General features: G+C 39.0%; 2 pseudogenes across 2 annotated transcripts in view; one reads left to right on the top strand and one right to left on the bottom strand.

Moving 5' to 3' along the window:
- The window catches only part of LOC309965691 (L-lactate dehydrogenase C chain-like), a 41,428-nt pseudogene extending 16,492 nt beyond the window's left edge, over window positions 1-24,936 (bottom strand). The window contains exons 1-3 of the transcript in view: window positions 24,811-24,936; window positions 19,987-20,104; window positions 13,954-14,127 (exon numbers count right to left, since the gene is read on the bottom strand). The product of the transcript in view is annotated as an L-lactate dehydrogenase C chain-like (transcript). The remainder of the gene's footprint in view (window positions 1-13,953; window positions 14,128-19,986; window positions 20,105-24,810) is intronic.
- Window positions 616-2,303, top strand: LOC309964876 (WW domain-binding protein 2-like; annotated as a pseudogene). Its single transcript has 3 exons — window positions 616-973; window positions 1,098-1,336; window positions 2,244-2,303. The product of its transcript is annotated as a WW domain-binding protein 2-like (transcript).
- Window positions 24,937-27,156: the final 2,220 nt, after the last annotated feature.

The raw sequence follows: 27,156 nt of genomic DNA, 5'->3' as shown, positions 1-27,156 counted from the left end.
GCTGGTGCCCTAATGGAAGAAAGCACAAAACGAAATTTCAGTACTAGAAATTCTGTTGTTTTATGAGAAGAATCGTAAGTTCTATATTAAATGGGTTAGTATACATATTCTACTAAACCTGAAGACAACTTTTACATATATGACATACTTCGGAAGTATAACTTACATCTGTACAGGTTGAGTATCATTAGAATAGAGAAATTCCTTTACCATTTCCTTTTTCTAGCCTTGAGAGGCTGGAGTCATGTCATAGGTCCAGTGTTCTTTTATTTTTGAAAGATCAGGTGAAGATACTTTCAAAATGTAAAATATACAGTCTACTATCTTCTGTTCTATAAAACATGGAACATTAAAAGGTTTTAAAATATCAGGTCTTTTTGGACATCCCGAAGTGTGTTTGCACTCTTCTTTAAAAGGGCCTCCTCCTCAGAATTCAAGTTAACTTTCACAACATCTGAGACACCATTTTGGTCCAAGACACAAGGGATACTGAGAAAGATTTCTTCTTTTATTCCATATAAGCCCTAAAAGGCAAAATTAGGTTATTATTCAGTAACCTGATATGGAAAAGCAGCTATGCAAGACGGCTTCAGAATAAGAATATACAGAGAGACTATGGAGCTCAAGAATCATTCGGAGGGCAGCAGAGTGATCGTCAACAGTACAAAGAGCATCCTAATGTCCTATGACCATGTGAGAACTTGTGTTTCATGACATGAAGAATGTGCCAGATGCCTTCAAAGGGGCCAAAAAGGGCACTGTCTATTTTACCCCTTACCCTTGTCATATTTCTTTCTAAGCGGAAGAATGCTATGCAGTCTGATGAAGGACTGTGAGATCAAGCAGGCTGTGTTTGGTGTAAAATAATCAAGAGAACAGTGAAGGCAGAAGCAGGAAGTGGCTGGGCAGGCTCTGCTTTGTATAATCTTTACACGAGGGGATGCCACTGAGTTTGGACAACAGATGCTAACAGGTGGCTTCTCAAGCTTCCAGAGGTGAAGCCTCCGGTGGAGCCTAAGCTTCCAGGTACTCACATGCTCAGCAGGGTTTACGTAATTCCCCCGCTAGTCACCAGTGGAATGTACTCCTGCCCTCCTGGCTACCACCTGGCTTCTATCCAGGACCTTCCATGATGGACAGGGCCATGGAATAGGTGCAGCCATGGCCACCACCCTATCCTAGGGCCATGGAGCCTCCCATCAGCAGCCCTGATGTTCCCTCCACTCCTGCAGCTGAAGCCAAGGCTGTAGAGGCAGCTGCTAGAGCCTATTACAACCTGGGTAACCCACACAATGTCTACATGCCCACAAACCAGCCTCCACCTCCTCGCTGGAAGGTAGGAAGACCCAGTAGACCTCTCACACCTCTCTGCCGCCTACCACCCATTGCCTTTTCTTACCCCAGAATGTAGGGCTGGAGGAGGCAATGGGAAGGTCTTGTTGTTCCTCCAGGTGTGCCTGTAAAGTTACCAGGAACCAGCGTTGAGAAAGGGAGAAGCTCCTTGACCCTGGAGTGGAGCCTCCCAGCTTCCCATAGTAGTTCAGAGGCCACAGGCACTACTCAGCCAGGCTTCCCTCTCACCGTCTCTGGGGCTCTCCTCAGGAGCTCAGCGTTCCTGCTTTACTCTAGTGGCCCACAGAGGGACTCCCTATCCACCTTTTCCACTGCAGTCCAACTTCTTCATTTCGGTAGCCACTTTATACTCAACCTCCTGATCTCCATCAGAACAGCCACAAGTCTTCTCCTCAGGGTCCCCTGCCAGGCTCTACTCACCACATTCACTCCACTCTGGTCCGTGCCTTGCCATGGAAGGCCACTGTCCCACCAGACTGTCAGCCCACATTCCCTTCCCAGCCACATTCCAGCTGCAGTCACACTTGCCTGCCCCCGCTTCCCTTTCCTGTCCTTGGTCATTCTGTTGCTCCCTCTGTGTAGCACAATACCTTTTAGAGCTTTAACGTGAGCTGCCAGGGGTTGGGCGGCATCAGGAACAAGGCAGCGTGGCTGGGGCAAAAGCCCTCCTGCCTTCCGTGCTAGTGTTTCAGGAATTTGCTCTCTCTCCTTTCACTGTATCTCTTCCTGCTAGAAAGGGCTTCTTGGATTAGAACTGGAAATGTATGTCCATGCCATTATGCCATTTGAGGGCTGCTGGGTAGACTGGAAACAAGGGCCCTGACCTCCAAGGCTGCCCTGGCCTAGCCCTGTGTACTGCCATGACCTGCTGCCCTGCCCCCCCCCCTTAGCCTATCCTCTTCCCTTTAAGCGTCATGCCTGGTTGGCAGTATGACCCCTGGATGCACTGAAATTTGCTTCCTTTCCTCATAGACTGGCCGTGAAGTGAGGAAATGGTTATTTAAAGAGAATTCCCTATTTATCTGACAAAAAATCAAGTTAATATATTAATGTTAAATAAACTCTATTGGCAACTTTATTTGCTGAAAATGTGAAGTAATAAAAATGAAGTAACTGGGAAAAAAGATTAAGAGCATACAAATGATTTTGCTCTTAATGTCAAATGTTTAAGTATTTCCTATAAACTATAACTCATCCACTGATTTGTTCAGTAAAAAAAGATTAAGAGCATACAAATGATTTTGCTCTTAATGTCAAATGTTTAAGTATTTCCTATAAACTATAACTCATCCACTGATTTGTTCAGTAAAGACTATGAAATTCCCGTATTACTCAACCTCTTTCCAGGAGCATTCATTTGACACCTCCCTGACTCTTCTTCGGGAGCCCTCTGGGGGTAATTGCTTATTCTCCCACAGCCCTTTGTATCCTCAAAAGAGGAAGAGTGTAGAATCCACTGTATACCCCTCACTGTCTCTTCCAGATTATTAATCCCTTGCTCTCTTAAAAACAAAAACAATTCCCCCTATTTTTTGAGGCCCATCTTATTCAGCTCTTCTTTCCTTTCTAATGACCGTCTACAAACCTCTTGAGTATTCCATCTCATTCATAAAAGACTTTGACCCTAGCAATCTTCTCTCTCTATCCCAGTTTGTGCCATTATCCTTGGTGGCTTCATTGTCCATGTGGATAAACGAACCAATTCCCTTTCTTTCCAGTTTCTTGTCTTCTTTAGCTCATGGGACCTTCTCCCACCCCAAGTATCTTACGCTGAACCTTGTTATGAGGTTCCTCCATATCCAACTTATATTCCTTTCTTGTAACTCTTTTGCTACACCCTAAGACCCTTTGCCTATTTTAATTTTTATAAATATTTCTTAAATTCTTTATTACTCATTTTCTTTTTGTAATTTATTCATGTGTATGTAGATAACATTTAAGGGCAACGGTCTTGAATTTGACTGTGACCCTTTAGCAGAAGGTCAAACTCATTTTTAACAAGTATAGACACCAAAACTACCTACACCTCTATCTCTCTCTCTGTCTTCCTCTCTTCTCTCTCCCCCTTTAACCCTCCACAAGTAAAACCCAACCCAGATGAATTCAGTTATCTACTTCCTCCACTCCTGCACTCAGGTCCCTAGAGAAAACCACACAACAAAGCTGATCTTTAACTTTTGTCAAAATTAATACTTATCTACCTCAAGCATCCACCTGGCAGTAATTCTGCCTTTATTTTTTTGTCAAATTCTATTTCTCACTATCTACAAAAGTGATTTCAAATCTTCGCAAACACCTGACTTTTCCATACCTCCCTTGACTTTCAGTAGATGATTTTGTCTCCTTGCACTAAAAAGAAGTCATCAGATGCTTCCAATGCCAAACTTACCAACCTATATGATTCACTACCTATCTTCTCTTTGTTATGCCCTATTAAAAAAGATAGTTGGCCCTCCTCCTTTCTGGGACTAATACCTTCACCAATGCTCTGGATCCCACCCTCTCTGCTTATTACTTCTATCTTCAATACCTTCTTTACATCTTGTCTTTTAAACAACAACAAAAAAACCTGCCTTGCCCTGATTTTCCTCTCCAGTTACTGCTCTCTCTCCTTAATTTCACAGCCACTTACCTCAAAAGAGCTGTTTGTACTGGCTTTACTTTCTCCAGTCGACTTAAAAGGTTCTCAGCTGGAGGTGATTTTGCCTTACCAAACATTCCCAAGGGACATTTGGTAATGTCTGGAGACATTTTTTTTAACATCTTTATTGGAGTATAATTGTGAAAATAATTCTTATTTTCTACGATAAATATGTATTTTATTTTTGCATTGCCACCAACAGCGATCTCGGGTTTGGACTGACCGTAAAACTCAAAGGACAAAGAAGTTTTAACCTAGCTCTTATATAATTTTGAGAAAAGGATCCAGGACAAGAAACACACAATGTACAGTATCATTATTTGTATCAGATGGTCTTGCAACTACCTAGGCACGGTTTTAAGGCCCCAGGACTGCACACAACACACTCGGTAGCAAATTACACTGATGTGTAAATGGACAAGCTCAACACAGGAAAGTTGGGCCTGCACTACACTTATTGTGGTGTCCTGTGATTTGACTATCAATCCAAAACCAGGGGCACTACTAGAGGGTAAGAGGATTGATGTCAAAATTAAAATTAACTTTCAGATCCTCAATATAACCAAGACTCTGTGGGGTAAGTAAAAAGAAAGGAAGGAAAGTTTTGCCTAGAGATTGATTGACTAGTGGTGTATGAGTTGAAGAAAGCTTTGCAGTAGATAAGTGGGGACAAATCTTACCAGTAGAATCTGGATGACAGGTTTACCCTCTCAGGAATTAACAAAATGTCTTGAGAAAGAGAAGAGGGTTGAGAAGAAAATGGCTAAAAACATAATCCTTTAGTTGCTATTAACCATCCTAATGAAATTAAAACCGCTGGTGTAAAAGGGAGGATAGAGAACAAGCAGTTTCAAGGCTGGTATTTTAAGACAAAGACTGACCCATGCTGTAAACTAAATGCTCTATTCAGAACCTGGAAAGACAGCCTATTAAATCATAATGTCACTCCCCTGCAATTGTTAGTTAGGCACTGGAAAATCAGAGGCTATAACATAAAAGAGTTGAGTCATTTTTAGATAAGTACTAGCAGTATCCTGAGGATTCTTTGTAACTATAGATCCTCTGCTAAATGAACAAGGGGCAAATAATTTAATGCTGGACATTGCATTGTTGAGAGGACTAACTGGAATGAGTACTGATCTGTAATGTGTTGCAGTGTTTGGTATTCAAATCATACAGGACTACAGTGGAAAATGTGATCTTAATCACTATTCCCTTATAGCAATAGTGTTTCAAATGAAAAAGAAACTAGCAGTCCCTGTAGTACAATTATCTGGGATTGGGCAGACAAAAGCCTAACACTGGGACCTCCCTAGAAAGATGGGCTACTCCATGACATCTGGAAACCAGTATTGGCTAAAACATGTTCCTTTGTGGCTGGGTTATAACTGAGCCACCAGATCAGTTAGATTCCTGCATTTACTGGGAAATGGTCTCTAGTGGTCCCTGTAACTGGAAATATATGGTACAATATGTGGGTAAGGGACATTTTTGTTAAGATATGAAATGATACTGTAGTATTAACATATGTTTCATTTGCTAGGCATTAATTTAATCTCTTATCCAAAGCTATGTGGCATAACAAAGGTTTGTAGGTCCCCTTAAGGAAATCTAAGAAAATGAAACATACCAATAAAAATTATCACAGTGAAAAGATATTTTGGGATATTGACCTGAAACTTCCAATTGATATGGAAATAGTTTGACTAGAAGAAGAAATAAATTTGCTTTAGAGAAACTGAACACACAAATGCATCTATCAATAACTTTAATAAGGTACAAGTGATAGTAAATAAAAGGGCAAAATAAGATAGTCCAATTAGTTAAGAATTACCAAAACATCTGGTGAGGGATTTTGGTTACCTATTGGATCTTATAGATCCTGGTAATTATAGGTGTATACAAGCTTGTTTTTTTTCTATGTGTAAAATATTAGGACATGCTTGAGACAAAGATAATCACCCAGGTCATGGGTGAATGGTTAACAGCAGGTATGGACCCTTTCCAAAAAGGCAGGAGTATCTGGGAAGATGACTTTGAGTTTGCTTTTTCACAAAACAGTTTCCTAGGTTTAAAAATCTAGTTAAATACTGGAGGATTCTAGGAAGATGGAGAAGTAGGAAGCACCAGGAATCTATCTTCCCAACTAGACAATAACTGCACTGCCAGAATCTGTCTGATATAACTTTTGGTGGAACTCTGGAGTCTTCTGAAAGCTTGAAATTTCCAGGGGAAGGTTTGTATGTTAAACTGTGGTTAGTTTCAGCCAATTTCAGCCCTTGGCAGAGTAGCAGGGCTGTTTACATGTACGGAAAGCAGTCTGTGCACAGCCTGTGAAAAGCACCCTTTCCTCCAAATATCAGAGATCTGTTCTCTAATGACTGATTACTGCTTCTGATGACAGAGGGGTAGACAAAGAGGGCAAAGCCACTGTTGTTGCACCTCCCCACTACTGTTGCAAGCCTCTCCCCCTCTGGCTAAAGTAACCTCCAAGGAATGTAAAGGGCAGGCACCCTTTCCCCCTTCCCTTAGTATTTCTTTTTCCCCTCATGGGAGCCAGACATTAAAGACCAGAACATACAAAAGCAGTGGCATATTTGGGGGAAATTAGAAAGTAACCACGTATGCCCAGGGAAAAGCACAGGCCTAGAAAAAAACCTCAAAGGGGCTTCCCTGGTGGCGCAGTGGTTGAGAGTCTGCCTGCCGATGCAGGGGACACGGGTTCGTGCCCCAGTCTGGGAAGATCCCACATGCCACGAAGCGGCTGGGCCCGTGAGGTACCACAAAAAAAAAAAAAAACCTCAAAGACCTTAAGAGTACACCTCAGGTTGGTCCTTGGCACAGAAACAGCCTTCAACCATCAAAGAACAAAAGCGATAACAATAACAACAAAAACCCAGCAAACCCTGGGGAAGGGACAGAATCTGATAACGTTGTCATATATTACTAGATTCAAACATCCAGTTTTCAACAACAGCAACAACAACAACAAAACACAAGGCATACAAAGAAATATAAAAGCATGGCCCATTCAAAGGAAAAAATGAATCAACAGAAACTGTCCCTGGGGGAAAAAAAAACGATGGCAGATATACTAGACAAAGACTTTAAAACAACTGTCTTAAAGATACTCAAAGAACTAAAGGAAGAGGTAGAGAAAGTCAAGAAAATGATGAGTGAACAAAACGGAACTATCAATAAAGAAATATAAAACCTAAAAAGAACCCCCACCCCCAAAATTCTAGAGCTGAAAAACACAATAACTGAAATGAAAAAAATCACTAGATGGACTAAGAAGCAGATTTGAGCAGGCAGAAGACAGAATCAGCAAACTTGAAGATAGGACAGTGGAAATTACTGACTCAGGAACAGAAAGAAAAAAGACTGAAGAAAAGTGAAAAACAAGATCATCGGCAGATGTCTCACCAGAAACTTTGGAGGCCAGAAGGTACTGGGCAGATATATTTAAAGTGATAAAAAGAAAACAACTGTCAACCAAGAATCATGTCTTATACCGGCAAAACTGTTCTTCAAAAGTGAGGGAAAAATTAAGACTTTGCCAAAGAAACTAAAGCTTAGGGAGTTCATCACCACTAGACCAGTCCTGCAAGAAATACTCAAGGCAGTCCTGCAGGATGAAATACACAATAACTTGAAGCCATGTGAAAAAATAAAGATCTCAATAAAGGTAAATGCATGGGCAGTTATAAAAGCTAGTAATATTGTAACAATGGTTTATACTTACACTTTTTATTTTCTGCATAATTTAGGAGACTAATACATTAAAAAAAATTAGCCTAAAAGCTAGTATTACTGTGACTTTGGTATGTAACTCCCATTTTCAAATTTAAGAAACAATTGCAGGGCTTCCCTGGTGGCGCAGTGGTTGAGAGTCTGCCTGCCGATGCAGGGGACATGGGTTCGTGCCCCGGTCTGGGAAGATCCCACATGCCGCAGAACGGCTGGGCCCGTGAGCCATGGCCGCTGAGCCTGCGAGTCTGGAGCCTGTGCTCCGCAACGGGAGAGGCCACAACAGTGAGAGGCCCGCGTACGGCAAAAAAAAAAAAAAAAAAGAAACAATTGCATTTAAAAGAATTATTAGTTTATATTTTGGGGCAAACAGTGTGCAAAGATGCAATATTGTGACATCAACAATCAAAAGGGGTGAGGATGGAACTATGAAGAAGCAGAGGTTTTGTATGTTATTGAAGTTAAGCTGGTAGAAATTCAAATAAGAGTATTTTAACTTTAGGGTGCTAAAGGTAATCCCCCATGGCAACCAAAATGAAAATAGCTATAATAGCTATAGGATATATACAAAAGAAAATGAGACAGGAATTTAAATATTTCACTATAAAAAATAAACACAGAAGAAGACAGTAATGCAGGAAATGAGAAACAAGAAGCTCTAAAGCATATAGAAAACAAATAGCACAATGACAGAAGCCCCCATTATCAGTAATTACTTTAAATGTAAACAAATTACACTCTACAATCAAAAGAGATTGACATAATGGATCAAAACACAGAAGCCAAGTACATGCTGTCAACATGAAACTTACTTTAAAGCCAAAGACACAAATAGATTAAAAGTCACAGAATGGAAAAAGATATTTTATGCAAATAGTAACCAAAAGGGAGCAGGGGTGGCTATACTAATGTCAGATAAAACAGACTTCAAATCAAAAAAGTTTACAGTAGGCAAAGACGGACATTACATACTAATTAGAGGTTCAATAAAGAAAATGAAAGAAAATAAAACAATAATTATAAACATGTATGCATCTAATAGCAGACCATCAAAATACATGAAGCAAAAACTGACAAAACTGAAGGGAGAAATAGACAGTTCTACAATAATAATTGAAGACTTAAATACCCAACTTTCAATAATGGATAGATCAATCAAACAGAAGGTAAGTAAGGAAATAGAGAATTCAACACCACAGACCAATTAGATCTAACAGACAAATGGAACACTTTACCCAACAATAACAGCATCTACATTCTCCTCAAGTGCACATGGGATATTTTCGAGAATAGACCATACGTTTACGTTATGCCACAAATTAAGTCTCAATAGATTTAAAAAGACAGGCATCATACAAAGTATATTCTCTGACACAATGAGGTGAATTTAGAAATCAATAACAGAAGTAACACTGGAAAATTCACAAATCTGTGGAAATTAAAAAGCACACTCTATAACAACCTAATGGATCAAAGAAGAAAGCACAATGGAAATTAGGAAATACTTAGAGATGAATGAAAATGAAAACATAACATTAAACTTATTGGTCAGAGAGAAAGCAGTGCTAAAGGGTAAACTTATAGCCACATATGCTTACATTAAAAAACATGAAGGATGTCAATCTAACATTACAACTTAAGGAACTAGAAAAAAAAAGAACAAATTAAACCCAAATCTAGCAAATGGAAGTAAATAATGAAGATCAGAAATAACAAAATAGAGAATGGAAAAACAATAGAAAAAAATCAATGGTTCTTTGAAAAGATCAACAAATGGACAACTTTTAGCTAGATGAATTAAGAAAAAAGAGAGAAGACTCAAATTACTAAAATCAGAAATGAAAGTGGAGCCATTATTACTGATTCTAAGCATTACCCATTTACCAAGGCCAGACAAAGTCACTATAAGAAAAAAACTAGAGGCGGAGGCACCACACGGGCCCGGGCAAGCTTCTGGGTTGCAGCCGTACACCACAGCCTAGCATGTCGGAAGCGGATGAGGAGCAGCCCATGGAGACAATGGGCACCACCGACAACGGACACGAGGCCACCACTGAAGGCAAGTCGACAGCCGGCACTGGGGTCACGGTGGGTGCTGAAGGCGGAAGCACAGCGCCCCAGGCTGGCAACCAGAACGGCACGGAGGGCTACTAGATAAATGTCAGCAAGAACAAGGAGGATGCAGGAAAACTGTTCACTGGTGGCCTGAGCTGGGATACCAGCAAAAAGGACCTAAAGGACTATTTTACCAAATCTGGAGAGGTCGTTGACTGTACAATAAAAGTGGATCCAAAAAAAAAAAAAAAAGGATCCCAGGGCTTCCCTGGTGGCACAGTGGTTGAGAGTCCGCCTGCCGATGCAGGGGACAGGGGTTCATGCCCCGGTCTGGGAAGATCCCACGTGCCGCGGAGCAGCTGGGCCTGTGAGCCATGGCTGCTGAGCCTGCGCGTCCAGAGCCTGTGCTCCACAACGGGAGAGGCCACAACAGAGAGAGGCCCGTGTACCGCAAAAAAAACAAAAACAAAAACAAAAACATACCAAGTATCTTTTCCAAACACAATGTTACAAAACTAGAACTTAACAGGAGGGAAACTGGAAAGTTCAAAAATATATGGAAATTAAACAACACACACCTGAACAACCAAAGAGTCAAAGAAGAAATCAAAAGGGAAATTTAAAAATATCTTGAAACAAATGAAAATGGAAACACAACATACGAAAACTTATGGGATGAAGCAAGAGCAGTTCGTAGAGAGGGAAGTCTATACAGCATTAAATGCCTACATTAAGAAAAAAGAAAGACCTCAAATAAACAACCTCAAGGAGCCAGTAATAGAAGAACAAACCAAGTCCAAAGTTAGCAGAAGGAAGGAAATAACAAAGATCAGAGTGGAGATAAATTAAACAGAGACTAAAAGGACAATAGAAAAGGTCAATGAAACTAACACCTGGTTTTTTGAAAAGTTAAAATTGACAAACTAGACTAAGGAAAAAAGAGCGAAGACTCAAATAAAATCAGAAATGAAAACAGAGACCTTACCACTGATACCACACAAATACAAAGGATCACGACACTACTATGAACAATTATATGCCAACAAATTGGACACCCTAGAGGAAATGGATAAATTCCTAGAAACATAAACCTACCAACACTACATAATGAAGAAATAGAATAAATGAACAGACCAATAATGAGTAAAGAGATTGAATCAGTAATCAAAAATCTCCCAACAAAGAGAAGTCCAGGACCAGATGGCTTCCCTGGTGAATCTACCAAACATTTAAAGAATTAATGCCAATCCTTCTCAAACTCTTCCCCAAAATTGAAGAGTAGGGAAAACTCCCACACTCATTTTATGAGACCAACATTACTCTAATACCAAAACCAGATAAGGCTGCTACAGGAAAACTACAGGCCAATTTCCCTGATGAATACAGATGCAAAAATTCTCAACAAAATATTAGCAAACCAAATTCAACAATATATTGAAAGGATCATAAATCATGATCAAGTGGGATTTATCCCTGGGATGTAAGGATTTTTAACATATGCAAATCAATAAATGTGATATACCACATTAACAATAAAAATAAAAATTTTATTATCATCGCAATAGATGCAGAAAAAGCAATTACCAAAATTCAATATCTGTTCATGTCAATATCACATCAAAAAAGTGGGCAGAGAAGGAATGTACCTAAACATAATAAAAGCCATATATAACAAGCCCACAACTAACATACTCAAAGGTGAAAACCTGAAAGCTGTTCCTCTAAGATCAGCAACAAGACAAGTGTTCCCATTCTCACCACTCCTATTCAACACAGTACTGAAAAGTTCTAGCCAGAGCAATAAGGCAGGAGCCAAAATGAAAAGGTATCCAAATTAGAATAAAAGAAGTAAAACTGTCTCTGATAACAGATGATATGACCTTATTTATAGAAAATCCTAAAGACCCCACCAAAAACTAATAGAACTAATCAGTACATTTAGTGAAGTTTCAGGATACAAAATACAGAAATCAGTTGTGTTTCTATACACTAACAACAAATTACCTGAAAAATAAATAAAGAAAACAATCCCATTCACAATAATATCAAAAACAATAGATACTTAGGAATAAATTTAATCAAAGAGATTAAATATCTGCACACTCAAAACTATACGACTTTGATGCAAAAAAATGAAGCAGACACAAATAAATGGAAAAACATCCCATGTTCATGGATTGGAAGTAGTAATATTGTTAAAATGTTCATACTATCCAAAGCATTCCATAGATTCAATGCAAACTAAAATACCAACGGCATTTTCACAGAAATATAAAAAACAATCCTAAAATTCATATGGGGCCACAAAAGACCCCAAATAGCCAAAGCAATCCTGAGAAAGAAGAAAAAAGTTAGAGGCATCACACTGCCTGATTTCAAACTATATTACAAAGCTATAGTAATCAAAGCAGTATAGTACTGGAATAAAAACAGACATATAGACCAATGAAACAGAATCGAGAGCCTAGAAATAAGCCCTTGCAGATACTGTCAACGGATATTTGACAAGGGAGCCAAGAATACTCAGTGGAAAAATACAGTCTTTACAATGAATGGTGTTGGGAAACTGAATAATCACATGCAGAGGAATGAAACTGGACCCATATCTTATGCTGCTCACAAAAATCAACTCAAAATGGATTAAAGCTTTAAACAGAAGCCTGAAAGTGTAAAACTCCTAGAAGAAAATGTAGGGGAAAAATTCCTTGACATTGGTCTTGGCAATGATTTTTTTGGCTATGACACCAAAAGCACAAGCAACAAAAGCAAAATAAATGACTGGGACTACATCAAACAAAAAAAAATATTTGCAAACCATGTATCTTATAAGGGGTTAATATTCAAAACATCTAAGGAACTCATACAACTCAATGCCAAAAATTCCGATTTAAAAATGGGCAGAGGGGGCTTCCCTGGTGGTGCAGTGGTTGAGAGTCCGCCTGCCGATGCAGGGGACACGGGTTCGTGCCCCGGTCCGGGAAGATCCCACATGCCGCGGAGCGGCTGGGCCCATGAGCCATAGACGCTGAGCCTGCGCGTCCGGAGCCTGTGCTCCGCAACGGGAGAGGCCACAACAGTGAGAGGCCCGTGTACCGAAAGAAAAAAAAAAAGGGCAGAGGAACCAGACATTTTTCCAAAGAAAACATACAAATGGTTAACAGGTGCATGAAAAGATGCTCAACTTCACTAATCATCTGGGAAATACAAATGAAAACCACAGTGAGATATCACCTGACACCTGTTAGAATGGCTATCACCAAGAGGACACATGTTGGCGAGGATGTGAAGAAAAGGGAACACTCGTGCACTGCCTGCGGGAATGTAAATTGCTACAGCCACTATGGAAAACAGTATGGAGGTTCCTCAAAAAAATTAAAAATAGAACTACCATATGACCTAGCAATCCCACTTTGGGGCATATATCCACAGGAAATGAAATCAGTATCTCAAAGAGATACCAACACTCCCATATTCACTTCAGCGTTAATCACAATAGCCAAGATATGAAAACAACCTTGATGTCCATCTACAGATAAATGTCTAAAGAAGATGTGGTATATAGATATACAATGGAATATTCAGCTACAAAAAAGAAGGAAATTTTGCCATTTGTGACATAGATAGACCTTGAAGGCCTTATGCTAAATGAAATAAGTCTGACAGAGAAAAAATATACTGTATGATATCACATATGTGGAAACTAAAAAAGCCAGACTCATAGAAAGAGAGAATAGAATGGTGGTTGCCAGAGGCTAGGGGAAAGGAGAAATGGGGAGATGTTGGTCAAAGGATATAAACTTCCAGATGTAAGATGAATAAGTTCTGAGGATCTAATGTTGGCTATAGTTAACACTACTATATTTTATATATATACTTGAAAGTTGCTAAGAGAGTAAATCTTCTCTTAGTGAATCTTCTCTCTCCTTTCTTTTGTGGTGTTCCCACCACAAATAACCATGTTATATGCATTAAACTTACATGTTATATGTCAATTATATATCAGTAAAGCTGGAAAAAAACAAAGTATTGTGTATTTGGATGGGCACGGTTTATTGTCATAAATTTACCTAAATGACATTGTTTTAAAAAGAAAAAAAAAGGAATGGTATGGAAATATCATCCTTATGCAGTTAAACGGAGTAGAAGGGACTCACCTGGATTTGAAACAATAAGCATCTTACAGTCAGGACTATTTTGGACTATGGCAGGAATGATTGATTTCATGATATTCACATTACATTGGACCAGGTCAAGGCGACTTTCTCCTTCCTGCTGCCGTGCACCTGCTGTGACAATAACTAATTTGGAATGTGCAGATATACTGTAATCTAAAGAAGGAAACAAAAGAAACTATTTGGTCAAGACTGCCATAATCACTGTGCTTTAATTCTTTAAGTCTATTGTATGATGATGGTATTAAAGTACTACCTTCATGTCTGGCATTTGCAGATGAACAGATTTTCCATAGTAATGGAAATGTATGTTATGTTAGTATGCTATCCATAGTATAGTTAGTTTTCCATAGTATGTTATCTTGTATAATCTGAAGGAAATTTTGTTACTATGATTTACCAATGTTCACATGACTTTTTTTAAAAAAAATAATAACAGAACCTACCATGGCTTTTAGCCCACATTCTCATTTGTTATTAAGGCCTGAGGCACTGCAAGTCAGCTCTCTGGATTTTTAGAAATACCATATGAATCAGAAGCTTAGAACTCTGAGAATTTATGTGTGTTTCATGATTCGAAGAGTGAGAATGTATTTACTTACATTATTTACTTGATTCACACAAGAAAATTTTCTTGATTCACACAAGAAAATTAATTACCTTAGAAGTTATTTTCTATTTGGATGTCAAAAACTAAATTAGCTAAAATCTCTATATGCCATCTCCATTTTAAAAAAACTTATTTTTATGCTCTTTTGAAAAGGAAATTTGCTTGATTTTAAACATACTATTACATCTCTATGATCATTCTTATATCTTTCTAATCCAATTTATAAACCGTAAACATTTGAATGGTTTTCCTGCCCTAGTAAAGATTTTAATTAGAAAGACAAACTTAAGAGAATTTCATTTCTTAGGCTGGCAAGTTTCACATTAATCTAAGAGAGTATCTTTCCCTTGTATCAAATAAAAGATCTACACAGGGCTTCCCTGGTGGCACAGTGGCTGAGAGGCCACAACAGTGAGAGGCCCGCTTACTGCAAAAAAAAAAAAAAAAAAAGATCTACAGGAGGAAGTTCTCTTCTCTCTCTGCATACATAGTCTACTCACTCTTGCTCAAAGACCTTGCCTGACATCATCTTCCATAAAGTCTTATCTAACCACAGAAATCCAAAGTAATCTCTCAACCTCTGTCTCTCTCTGTAACTCTCTATCCCAGCCCCTCGTTTTCTCCCTCCTCCCCCCTCAACTTTTAGAGAATAAACTGGCAAAAAGCCTCGCAACTTCTCCAGAATCATCTCGCCATAGCTCAGATCAACTATTTGAAATATTATGTCCGACAACTTCAATTAAAGTGTATACCAGAGTAAAATATCAAGTCTTTTCACAATCTGCCAACAAGTTAACTTACTAGCTTTGTGTCTTATTTTTATTTCAGATTTTCCAGGTACCCTGATTCTGTTAATGCCATCATCTCCTTACCTGTTATTTATTTTCCTTTCTAAATATAACTCAGTCCTCCCAGAGACAGCAAACCATAGTGGTCTGGAGCAAAGGCTTCTTCAAATACCAATTCCTCTGCCAGGCATCCCCTAATTATATCATTCATAAATACTACTCTGACTTCACTGAATTTTTATAGCACTTACTGCCTATAATTCTCACATAGTCCTTATTTATAGTGGCTTATGTTATCTTCCTGTGGTTATGTTGTATTTATACCCCTAACTTGATCATTAGATCCACAATAACAGATTCTGGTCTCATACTACCTTAAAACCTTAAAAAGGTTTACTACCTATTCATATTCAAATAACATATTAAGTTTTATCTGTTTTGAATCATAAGGTATGTATTACTTTAGATAACTATTATCTGACATTTATCCATGTTAATGTGTGTCCCTCTAGTTCATTCACTTTCATTGCTGTGTAATATTACAGTGCATAATTGATCAACTTAGTATTGTTATACAATGAATTATTTCCAGTTTGGGGCTATTACAAATGACAACACTATACATTCTTGTACATGTATCTTAGTGCACATGTACACAAATTTCTCTTGGGAATATACCTAGGAGTGCAATTTCTAGGTTTGGGATATGTTCATGTTCAACTCACCAGGTAATGACAAACTTAAAAAAAATAGTTTTACTATAATACATTTCTATATGTCATGCATGAGAAAACCTATTGTTCCACATCCTGACAAACACTTAGTATTATCACACTTTTGCCAATCTAATAGGTGTGTAATGGTATATTGATATACTTTTTATTTTCTTGGTTACTAATGAGATTGTCTTTTCCTATATTTATAGGCAATTCGAGTTTCTTCTTTTGTGAAATGTTCAAGTCTTTTCCTATTTTTCTGTTGGGCTACCTATATTTATCTTATTTATTACACAAGTACTTTTAGTCTGAACACAATTCCTTTGCCAGTTGTTTACGTTGCAAATGTTTTCTCTCAGTTTACACTTTGTCTCTTCACTCTTTTAGTGCCTTTTTAAGAACATAAACACTAAACTTTATACTCCTTCCTTTACTGTTTATGCTTTTTGTGTCCTTGTGTTTAATAAATTCTTCCCTATCCTGAGGTCATAAAGATATTCTATGTTATCTTCTAAACAGAAGCTTTGAAGTTTTGCCTTTCATAGTTTTGGTCTTTAACCAATTTGGAATTGTGTGTGTTATCAAGAAACGGTTCAGGGGACTTCCCTGGTGGTCCAGTGGCTAAGACTCTGTGCTCCCAATGCAGGGGACCCAGGTTCGAGCTCTGGTCAGGGCACTAGATCCCACATGCCACAACTAAAGATCCTGCATGCTGCAACGAAGATCCGTTGCAGCCAAATAAATAAAAAAATATTTTTTTTTTAAAAAAGGAAAGGGTTCAATTTTATTTCTTTCCATAAAAACAACTATTGCCATAAGAAAAAGAATTTATAAGTCTGCAAATTTCCCATTGATCTACAATATGATCAGTGTTATATAACAATCTTTTGTTTGTCTCTGCACTTAATTAGTGTAGCTTTGTAATAAGTCTTGATATCTGGTAAAGCAAGTTCTCACCACCTTGTTCTTTTTCAAGAGTATTCTTGACTGCGCAGCCCAGGCTGTTGCCATGGTGAAGCTGAGCAAAGGCTGCAGCAGCTCTTCAAGGGTGGGCACTTTGCCATCCACTGGAGCTCTGTTCCTTTTAAGATTTACCTGAGATTTGAGAAGAATGCCTGAATCTACTGTTTTGAACCTGCTTTGGGGATAGAGGACTATTTGGTCATCTGGATTTGGAAGCGATCAATGGACAGGAAGAGCATGGAAGGTGTGCACTCTGCCTGGGAGGTGAAATGGAACATCTTTCAGACATTTACCAGTTGGATGACACAGGGTTCTCACTGCACAGCTGCATCTGTGGCAGAGTGGAACCTCTACTGACTTATTTATGATAGACTGTATCAAAATAAGTGTTTTTAACAATGTTTTAAAAAAGTATCTTGTCTATTCTTGGACCTTTCAATTTCTGAATGAATTTTAGAATTAGTTTATTATGTACAACAACAACAACAATAAAACTTGTTGGGTTTTGACTGTGATTGCATATAATCTATATGAACAAGGCATATCTCTTCATTTATTTAGATATTTAACATCTTTCAATGAGGCTGTATTATTTTCTGCATAAAAGCTCTTATACATGTCTTGTTAGATTTATTCCTAGGTACTTCCTATATTTGATAACAAATAATACCTTTAAAAATTTTTGCTTGTTTTTGAATAGATTTTTAATAATAATAGTTAATGTTATTAATAGTTATATTAATAGTTAATAATTATTAATAGTTAATAATTTTGTGTCTGGCATCCTTGCTAAACTCTTATTTAGTTCTATATGTTGTCCCTCTTCTTATATTTATCTTCTTTTTGATTTTTTTATAAAATCAAAAAGTATGTTTTTATAATTTTACTTCTTCCCCTTTACTAAAAGGATTGATTCAGGTACTTATCCTGCCATATGACTAGAAATTAAAGGCTGAATGATTTTTTAAAGTATTTTAATATAGGAGTAGCTCTTTTAACTTGACTCCACTCAATAAACAGATTAACTGATGTAAAACATACTGATACCCAAGGCACACTGAACACTCTCAACTAGCAGACTTCTGTCTAGTACATCTGTATCCTTCTGCTCATGAGTTGCTGCATATCAAGAGTCTGTCATGCTTATACCCAAATATATTTATGCCAGATATATCTATTAATTATATATGATGTAAATCACTAAAATATGAGGGTGAAAGAAATACACGGTAAAGGTAAACACCACACTCAGGATTGAGATATGAATAGATGTAACACACAGAATGTATCAAGTGAATTGGTAATGTTTTATTTCTTTTGCTGGGTGTTGGATACACTGATGTTTGTTATACTTAAAACTTTTTATATCTGAAGTATTTCATAATTAATTTTTTTAATGATTGTTACTATGAAAATTAAGTTGAATGCCTTAGAAAGACATATTAAAAGAAGGTTGTTTAAAAATCTTCCTCTTAGGTATAAGAGAAATAAAAATGGAGAAAAACCATAAAAATTTAATAGAATTTTGTGATTAGACTGCTTCATGAGTATCTTTAAATTAATTACAGTATTTTAAAGAAATAGAAATGATTACTACTGGTGTGCTATAAAAAACACGCTGCAAAACTCCAATGAGCTGAGCCATACTCAAAGTCCTTGCCCTACAATCAGAAAATCAGCAAATGAAGTTCTAAGTACATTAACATGTTTAGGTCAATATAAAATTTTATGATGGTTCTTTCTAACAGGCATTTTTAAATTAAGTAACCACTTTCAGTTCCAATCATGTTAGATAAGAGGGATTCTAGTAGAAAGTACATCTGTTGAATCACATTACCAAAAAGCACACTACATACATCAGTGTATGATAAAAGTTATTTTTCCTAATGCTCTAAGGCTTCTTAGTTGGCCAACACATGATGCTAATGCTAATGGGGCTAAGCTCTCCATTTCCTCTTCTATAGCCTCAAACTATACCCTGAAACATGATCCTCTAAAAACACACATCAAAAAAACAGGTTAGGGACTTCCTTGGTGGCGTAGTGGTTAAGAATCAGCCTGCCAGTGCAGGGGACACGGGTTCGAGCCCTGGTCCGGGAAGGTCCCATATGCCACGGAGCAACTAAGCCCACGCTCCACAACTACTGAGCCTGCACTCTAGAGACTGCGTGCCACAACTACTGAAGCCCACGAGCCTAGAGCCCGTGCTCCGCAACAAAAGAAGCCACTGCAATGAGAAGCCCGTGTACTGCAACGAAGAGTAGCCCCCGCTCGTTGCAACTAGAGAAAGCCTGTGCACAGCAACGAACCCCACGCAGCCAAAAATAAATAAATAAATAAAACAGGTTAAAGAATATAGATAAATGTTATCAGTAATATTACAAAACTATTCAAGACTGCATATCCTTGAGAAAATATATAAGACTGAATGGCAAGTTTAAAAAGCATTTATATGTCAGTTGTGTAAAAAACAAATGAAAAAAGGAAAGAAACAAAACCATTAACAGACGAGATTTAAAATTTTCTTCATACTGTTTTTGTATTTACCAAATTTTCTCCAATTAGAATGGAATGTTTTGTTTTGTTTTGTTTTGTTTGCGGTACGCGGGCCTCTCACTGTTGTGGCCTCTCCCGTTGCGGAGCACAGGCTCCGGATGTGCAGGCTCAGCGGCCATGGCTCACGGGCCCAGCCGCTCCGCGGCATGTGGGATCTTCCCGGACCGGGGCACGAACCTGTGTCCCCTGCATCGGCAGGCGGACTCTCAACCACTGCACCACCAGGGAAGCCCCTGGAATGTTTTTTTTCAAAAAACTAACTTTCTAAACTATATGTCCTAATTACAATAGTGCTATTTTTTAATTTTATATTTATTGACAACAGTTTGATAAACTTCATTACTTGTTTTTAAAGCTCTGAAAATAACTTTATAAAACTAACCTTTTCCAGAAACAAACTTTGAAGTATTAAAGAAAAGACTGCCGTGCTGAAGATCCATTGTTTCTTCCTTCAGTCTGTCCACTGCAACATCCACAAGGGCAAGCTCATCAGCCAAATCCTAAAGTACATGAAAGTCCTGAGTAAAATGTTCCCATTTCCGTTTTAGGAGAAAGAGAAAAAATTTTGTGTGGTTATTTTATAATCAAAGGAGTGTTACATTTTTAATAGAAAAAGTGGTATAAAAATAATGGTCTTTATGGGAGTTCCCTGGTGCCCTAGTGGTTAGGATTCTGAGCTTTCACTGCTGTGGCTCCGGTTCAATCCCTCAGTCGCTGGTAGGGGAACTGCAAGCTGAAAGGCATGGCCAAGAAAAGTCTTTTAATGTGCCTAGAGAGACCAGAAGTTAAGGTAAACAACAGAATGTAGCAAAAATTATTAATTGCTTTGCCTTCGTGGAATTAAGTTTTTTAGAATTGGTTTTCTTCCACTTCAGGTAACAGTATAAAACGAATGAAAAGTTATGAAATCCTTTCAAAGGTTTTTATTATATTTAACCCTTATGCCTAATTTCTGAATTGGCTGAAGTTGTTTTTAGTATGAATGCTTATGGCCAAAATATAAAGGTAGCCACCTGTGGGAAACCATTTCATGTGGCTCAGTATATTACAATTAACGTCCGCCCTCCAACCTAGGGGTAGATAAGCATATACCAGACCCAACCAATTGTTCCATCCTTCCTTCTGGCTGCATCAATTAGTTCGCAAATGGGTATATGGCCCAGGCATAACAAATGAGCACAATGTCTATGAGGTTAGAAAATGGAAGATGAGAAATGAAGTCTCATTTTTCTTTGCAATCATAAGCTCTAATGATATAAGACTCTAAAAACAAACTGTACAGCCATCTTTACCACCATATACAAAGACCCTGCCCAAGGATTAAGCCAACAGAGGAAGTATGGACTAAGATATACAGAGACTGTGTCTTGATATGTCTGAATTCCAGAATTTAGTAATATCTGAAGCTAGCTCTACTGAGATTTTTTCCAGTTACATGAACAATACACAGTCTCTATAAACGGTACTATAATTTATTATAGAACTATAACAGAAGGAATGCAGGGGACTTCCCTGGCGGTCCAGTGACTAAGACTCTGTGCTTTAACTGCAGGGGGCACGGGTTTAACTAAGATCCCACATGCCATGTGGCAAAAAAGAAGAAGAAGAAGAGGAAGGAATGTATTCCCTCAGATTCCAGTGGCCAGATTCCAAAGGTGAACAGTAAGGGAAAGGAATCAAAGTCCCTATTTACTACTGTTCCCCACCCCACCCTCCACATCAGGCACCATCTGGCCTTTCTGGAAAACTGTAAATTCTAAAATTTACTGAATTATGTGTCATACATCAGGAATAGGATAAGGATAAGGAGTTTCATCCAAAAGAATCATATATCACTTTTCAGCTAACTGATAAGAAAACCAGATCATGCTTACAGATCCATTTTTACATCTGTGTATCTGTCTGGTCTGGACAGAAAAACAGAAACCACTCTAAGCATTTCAACAGAAGGAATTTAATATAGGGAATTGGTTAGACATATGTTGAACGGCTGAAAGAACAGAAGGGGAACATTTATGGTAACCCAGAGATAGTAACTGCAGCTTGAAGCTACCACCCCCAAGGCTGAGGAAGCAGAGAGTCTAAAGGAGGTGCTTCATGGAACTAGGCTCAGACTCTGGAAAAGGCAAAATCTGCCTACTGCTCATACCACTAAACGGACAAGATGAGGTCAATGCTGGTGGCTCCAAAAGAAAGTGGAGGTTAGAACCAACTGCTACCTTTGGGACAAAGGGATACAGCTGGGATGACAGTGAACAGAACAATAAGCAAACAGGAAGCAGCAGGTCATGGTTCTCCTCCTGCCTCCCAACTTTCCTCTAGTGTTCCCCATTGGCAGAACCTAACAAGATGCCAACTGGCAAAGGAGAAAACGATTATGTGGAGATCCAGCGCCAGCATCACAAAGCAGAGTATACAAAGCTGAATTTGGAGCTGAGTGCCAGTAAGTTAATAACCAACACAGCCTGCTTTTCAATTATATTTCCAACTTGATTTATCTCCCTTCTCAACAGGTTACCAGAAAATTCTCTCAAGGGAATCTTTCCATCCCCATTTGTCTTGACTGTCAAAGACGGAGCTCAAATAATCCCTAAAAGTTTTTATTTGTTTTTTAAGAATTAACTACATCTATATGAGCCATTTCTCAAATACAATTCCAAATAGAGAGCCTGGGATTGTTAAGCCTACCAGAATCTAAAGGAATAGTTAAGAGTATCCCAGGATCTTTTCTCTAGGGAGGTCCTGAGTAACCATAGTAAGGTAGAGAGATAGAAAAAAAAAATTAATCTAAGGAAAACTGCTATGGGCACTTTGCTCTGTACAGGACAAGGAAGTAGGTTGTACTGCTATCCACTCCTAAAAACTTTACATGTCCTGATAAAACCTTTAAAGTCCACCTTTCATGAAATATGCAGGTGTCATGGTATTCATTACAGCCCTTATGACCCTTCACATCAGTGGACTATATGAATATGAATATTTTAATATCTTTCATCACTTTCCATTTATCCTACAATTTACATCAATGTGACTTGAAGACAAGGTCCTGAACTACTCTCCTTCATTTGGACATTTGCCAGGGTACAATGGATTCTAGTAGAAAATAAATGGGCTCTAACAACTGACCTTCTCGTACAATTTGAGTTCTGAGATTTCATGATAATATTCCTTGGAGTAGGCTTTTATTGATTCATTGTGTTGAACCCTCAGTGAATTCTTCATATCTGCAAACTCATGTCCTTTTATCTCTTGAATAATTTTCCTCCCTTTCTTATTTCTTACTGAAATGTCAATCAACTACTGGACCTCCTGACTGACCCTCTAATTTCATCTCTTTTCTATATTCCATCTTTGTCTGACAGTCTGCTATCTAGCAGCCCAGAGGGAGTAAGAAGATTCTTGCCTCACTGTCGAACATGTAGACGTTCAATGAGTTCGTTCAATGAAGTCCGCCTGCCGATGCAGGGGACGCAGGTTCATGCCCCAGTCCGGGAAGATCCCACATGCCATGGAGCGGCTGGGCGCGTGAGCCATGGCCACTAAGCCTGTGCGTCCGGAGCCTGTGCTCCGCAACGGGAGAGGCCACAACAGTGAGAGGCCCGTGTACCGCAAAAAAAAAAAAAAAAAAAAAAGAAATAGAAAAATCCATTCTAAAATTCAAATGGAATCTCAAGAGACTCTGCGTAGCTAAAACAATCTTGAAAAGGAACGAAGCTGGAGGTCTCAAGCTTGCTGATTTCAATACTTATTACAAAGCTACAGTAATCAAAACAGTGTGGTACTAATATAAAGAGACATGCAGACCAATGGAACAGAACAGAGAGCCCGGGGGAAAAAAACCTCTCACATATATGGTCAGATATTTTTTGACAAGAGTGCCAAGATCATTCAATAGGGAAAGGACAACATTTTCAACAAATGGGATAACTGGATATTTACGTGCAAAAGAATAAGGTTGGACTATTTACATTATACCATAGACAAAATTAACTAAAAATGGATCAAAGACCTAAATGTAAGACCCAAAACTATAAAACTCTTACAAGAAAAGATAGAGGGAAAGCTTCATGACATTGGATTTGGCAATGATTTTTGGATATGACACCAAAACCACAGGCAACAAAAGTAAAAACAGATAAATTGAACTACATTAAAATTTAAAACTTCTGTGCACCAAAGGACACAACCAACAGAGCAAAAAGGAAACCCAAGGAATGGGTGAAAATATTTGAAAACCATTTACCTGATAAGCAGTTAATATTCAGAATATAAAAAGTACTCCTACAACTCAAAAACAAATAAAACCCCAATTTAAAAATGGGCAAAAGAACTTCCCTGGTGGTGCAGTGGTTCAGAATCTGCCTGCCAATGCAGGGGACACAGGTTCAATCCCTGGTCCGAGAAGATCCCACATGCTGCGGAGCAACCAAGCCTGTGTGCCAAAACTACTAAGCCAGCGCTCTAGAGCCTGCAAGCCACAACTACTGAGCCCGTGTGCTGCAATTACTGAAGCCCACACGCCTAGGGCCCATGCTCTGCAACAAGAGAAGCCACCGCAATGGGAAGCCCATGCACCGCAATAAGAAGCCCACACACAACAATGAAGAGCAGCCCCCGCTCGCCACAACTAGAGAAAGCCCGCACGCAGCAATGAAGACCCAGTGCAAGCAATAAATAAATAAATAAATAATAATAAAAAAGAAAAATAAAAATGGGCAAAAGATTTGATATAGACATTTCTCCAAAGCTATACAAATGCCCAACAAGTACATGAAAAGATATTCTGGAAATAGAAAGGAAAATTAAAGGACTTCCATTGTTATTTTATCAAATTTGGTACTTTTTATTTTATAATGAGAATGTAATGCTTATATAATTAAAAAAAATTTTTTTAAGTATAAGCCATTGGGAAATATGATTTTCACCCATTACTCTTCAAGGAAGACAAAGTGCTGAATCACTTTAACAGAAAATGTTATACTATTAACAAAATAATATAATCAGTGTGTCTCCTAGGAATAAATTTAAATAGTCTGGCAATGCCTAACAAATGGTAAACTCCAAATAAATGTTTCTTAAATTGTGTAAAAATCAGATGATACGTATTTGCTCCAAGGGATTAACCCTGCAACCCTGCACTCATGATCATCTACAAGACCTATGAGTGCTTACTCATTTTCAGCCACAGTATAGGCTTATCACTTACCTTCAATAAGATACAAACAGCACAAGCCATGCCTACAGCACCAGTTCCAACAATGGTGATCTTACTCTGGGAGACTTTATCTTCTTCAATTAGATTCTCAATAAGCTGCTCCTTGACAGCTGACATTTTGAGAACCTGATAGGGATAATGCAATTTCAGTGAAATCAAAGTCCCTGAATTATTCACTCTCATACCTACTGATGTACTAACCACACTGAACATCTAAGGAACTACCTCTTGAGTTTGCAGAATTTTGGAGCCAGGAGCAGGGGGAAGCCAAAGAAAAAAATTTCTGGTCGAGGGGTGGAACACGGACCAGTCTATCCGTATTAGGGAATTGGGGAACCAACAGGTTTTTAAAGGTTCTCCCTGCCCCCAGCCACCATTTTCGCTCCAGTCCCAGTCACTCACAAACGCTTAGCGTGGCGCAACAGTATAGGCAGTCTGAATGTGCAACGTACGGCCGTTAGGCTGCTTTTTAAAGTTACACCAGTTAAAAAAAGACAGCAAAGTCCGTTGAGGTGTGAAGCACAGCAACAGTTACTCCCTGAACCGTTCCGCAAGCACGCTCCCACGCACGGCTCTCCTCAGTCAGCACGCAAGCTCCGCCCCCGGCCAGCCCGGGCGCAGGCGCATTGGCTCAGGCTTGTCCTCTGGCCCGAAGGCGTTCCGCACCACCTGTGGTTATGTTCTCTTAACACCGGTAGGTGGTATTCTAGACGGTCTTGAAGAGTGTGCAAGAGAGGGATGTTGGTGTGTTGTTTCATTTCCTTCAGCCGGCCTAGGCTTCGGACTGATTTTAGGGCGAAGCTTTTTGGAGGCCAGACTACCACGTGGAGGGCAAGGGGCCAGGCTCGAAGTCGTCGTGGGAAAGAACTCTCCTGGGAGCGCCCCATAATCTCCGGTGGACCAGCTAAAACCAGCATCCTGAGGACAGTGCTTCCAAATCTGAATTGATAGTAGCTAGTGGAGGCGAGACTGAAGATGGGCAGCTATCTTGGGACATATGTGGCAGAGCTCAAGGCCTGAACCGACCTAACTTACCTCTCTATGAGAGGGCATGCTGAAGGGACCTGGGCCCCGAGGACGAAAAGGAATTTAAGGAAAGAGCAGACTTGGGAATGATCAGCCTGAGTTTCAGAAACAAACTTCAATGCACTTACATGCCCTTGTCTGAGCATTTATTTGCAGGAATTTAAAAAATTATGATTAAGTTCTATAACTTCAGGACTGAGTGGTGAAATAAAGTTTGAATTTCCCTTGAGAGAACAGAGGGTAATAATGAAAAGGAAAGGCCATGTCTAGTTTTCTAAGGGTGATTTTAATTTATGCCAAGGATTTATTTATAACTCACAGAAGGGGACACAACCTCCTCTGTCATCTTTTGTCATCACTTGCATTTGAATCCTTTTCAGAATCGAAAGGATAATCTATTTTCTGTATCAAAGCCTGTAGTTTGTTTTTAATGTGAGTTAGATCATGCAGTGAGGCTGCTTAAAACCCTTCAATGGCTTTCCATTACACTTAACCAGTTTTTACCACAACCTAAGAGACATTCAAGACTTGGCCGCCTTCTGTCCCTCCAACTTCATCTCAAGACACTCACCACACTTCCCTCCAGCTTTTGGACAGCTTTTTCCTGTTCCATATATCTGGAAAGTTCTTCCCCAGCCCCTCTCAAAGTTGATTCCTCATTTTCAGTTTTGAACATAAATAGCACTTCCTCTAGCTTTCCTTGACTGTCTCAACTACTATCAGCTCCCTACATCTCTCCTGTTTCTCTTATGGCGCTTTTCACAACCTACTACCAGCCCCAAGCAAGGGGTTCACAGGAGTGGCAGTGACTGTTGGTCCTGTACTACCACTTGCTTGTGTGCTTCCTTCCACAGCAGCTCCTGGCCCTTGTACCTCATTTACCACAGGACTGTGAGCGAGACACAGCTGACCTGGATGACCTCCAGATTCAAGCTCTACACCTGCCTCAGGCCAAAAGAGGGGTCATTTTAGTAGTGACCAAACTCCTGCTCTAGGTGAAGAAAGGCTCTTCATTCATACCTGCCCAAGGCACATGTTCTGAACGTCCCCTTTGCTTCCTCCATTAACTGGCAACTTGTGTGAGATGAGTCTAAGTCCTGCTTAATCCACTTTCCAAGGTTATTAAGACTAAAATGAGATACAACAGTAAAAATAATCAGGGCTCCTAGCAGAGTTGGCCTACCCTTGCCTGGCGCAGGAAGGTGCAAGGTGAACGTGGAACACATAATGTACCAGAAAGTAAGGAAGCTTTGTAAGATTAAATCTGAAAATTCATGAAAGATTAGTTTAATAAATCTGTTAAGCATTTTT

The sequence above is a fragment of the Leucopleurus acutus genome, assembly GCF_964270905.1.
Source record: "Leucopleurus acutus genome assembly, chromosome: 8".
NCBI lineage: Eukaryota > Metazoa > Chordata > Mammalia > Artiodactyla > Delphinidae > Leucopleurus > Leucopleurus acutus.
This window is presented reverse-complemented; position numbering and strand designations above follow the sequence as displayed.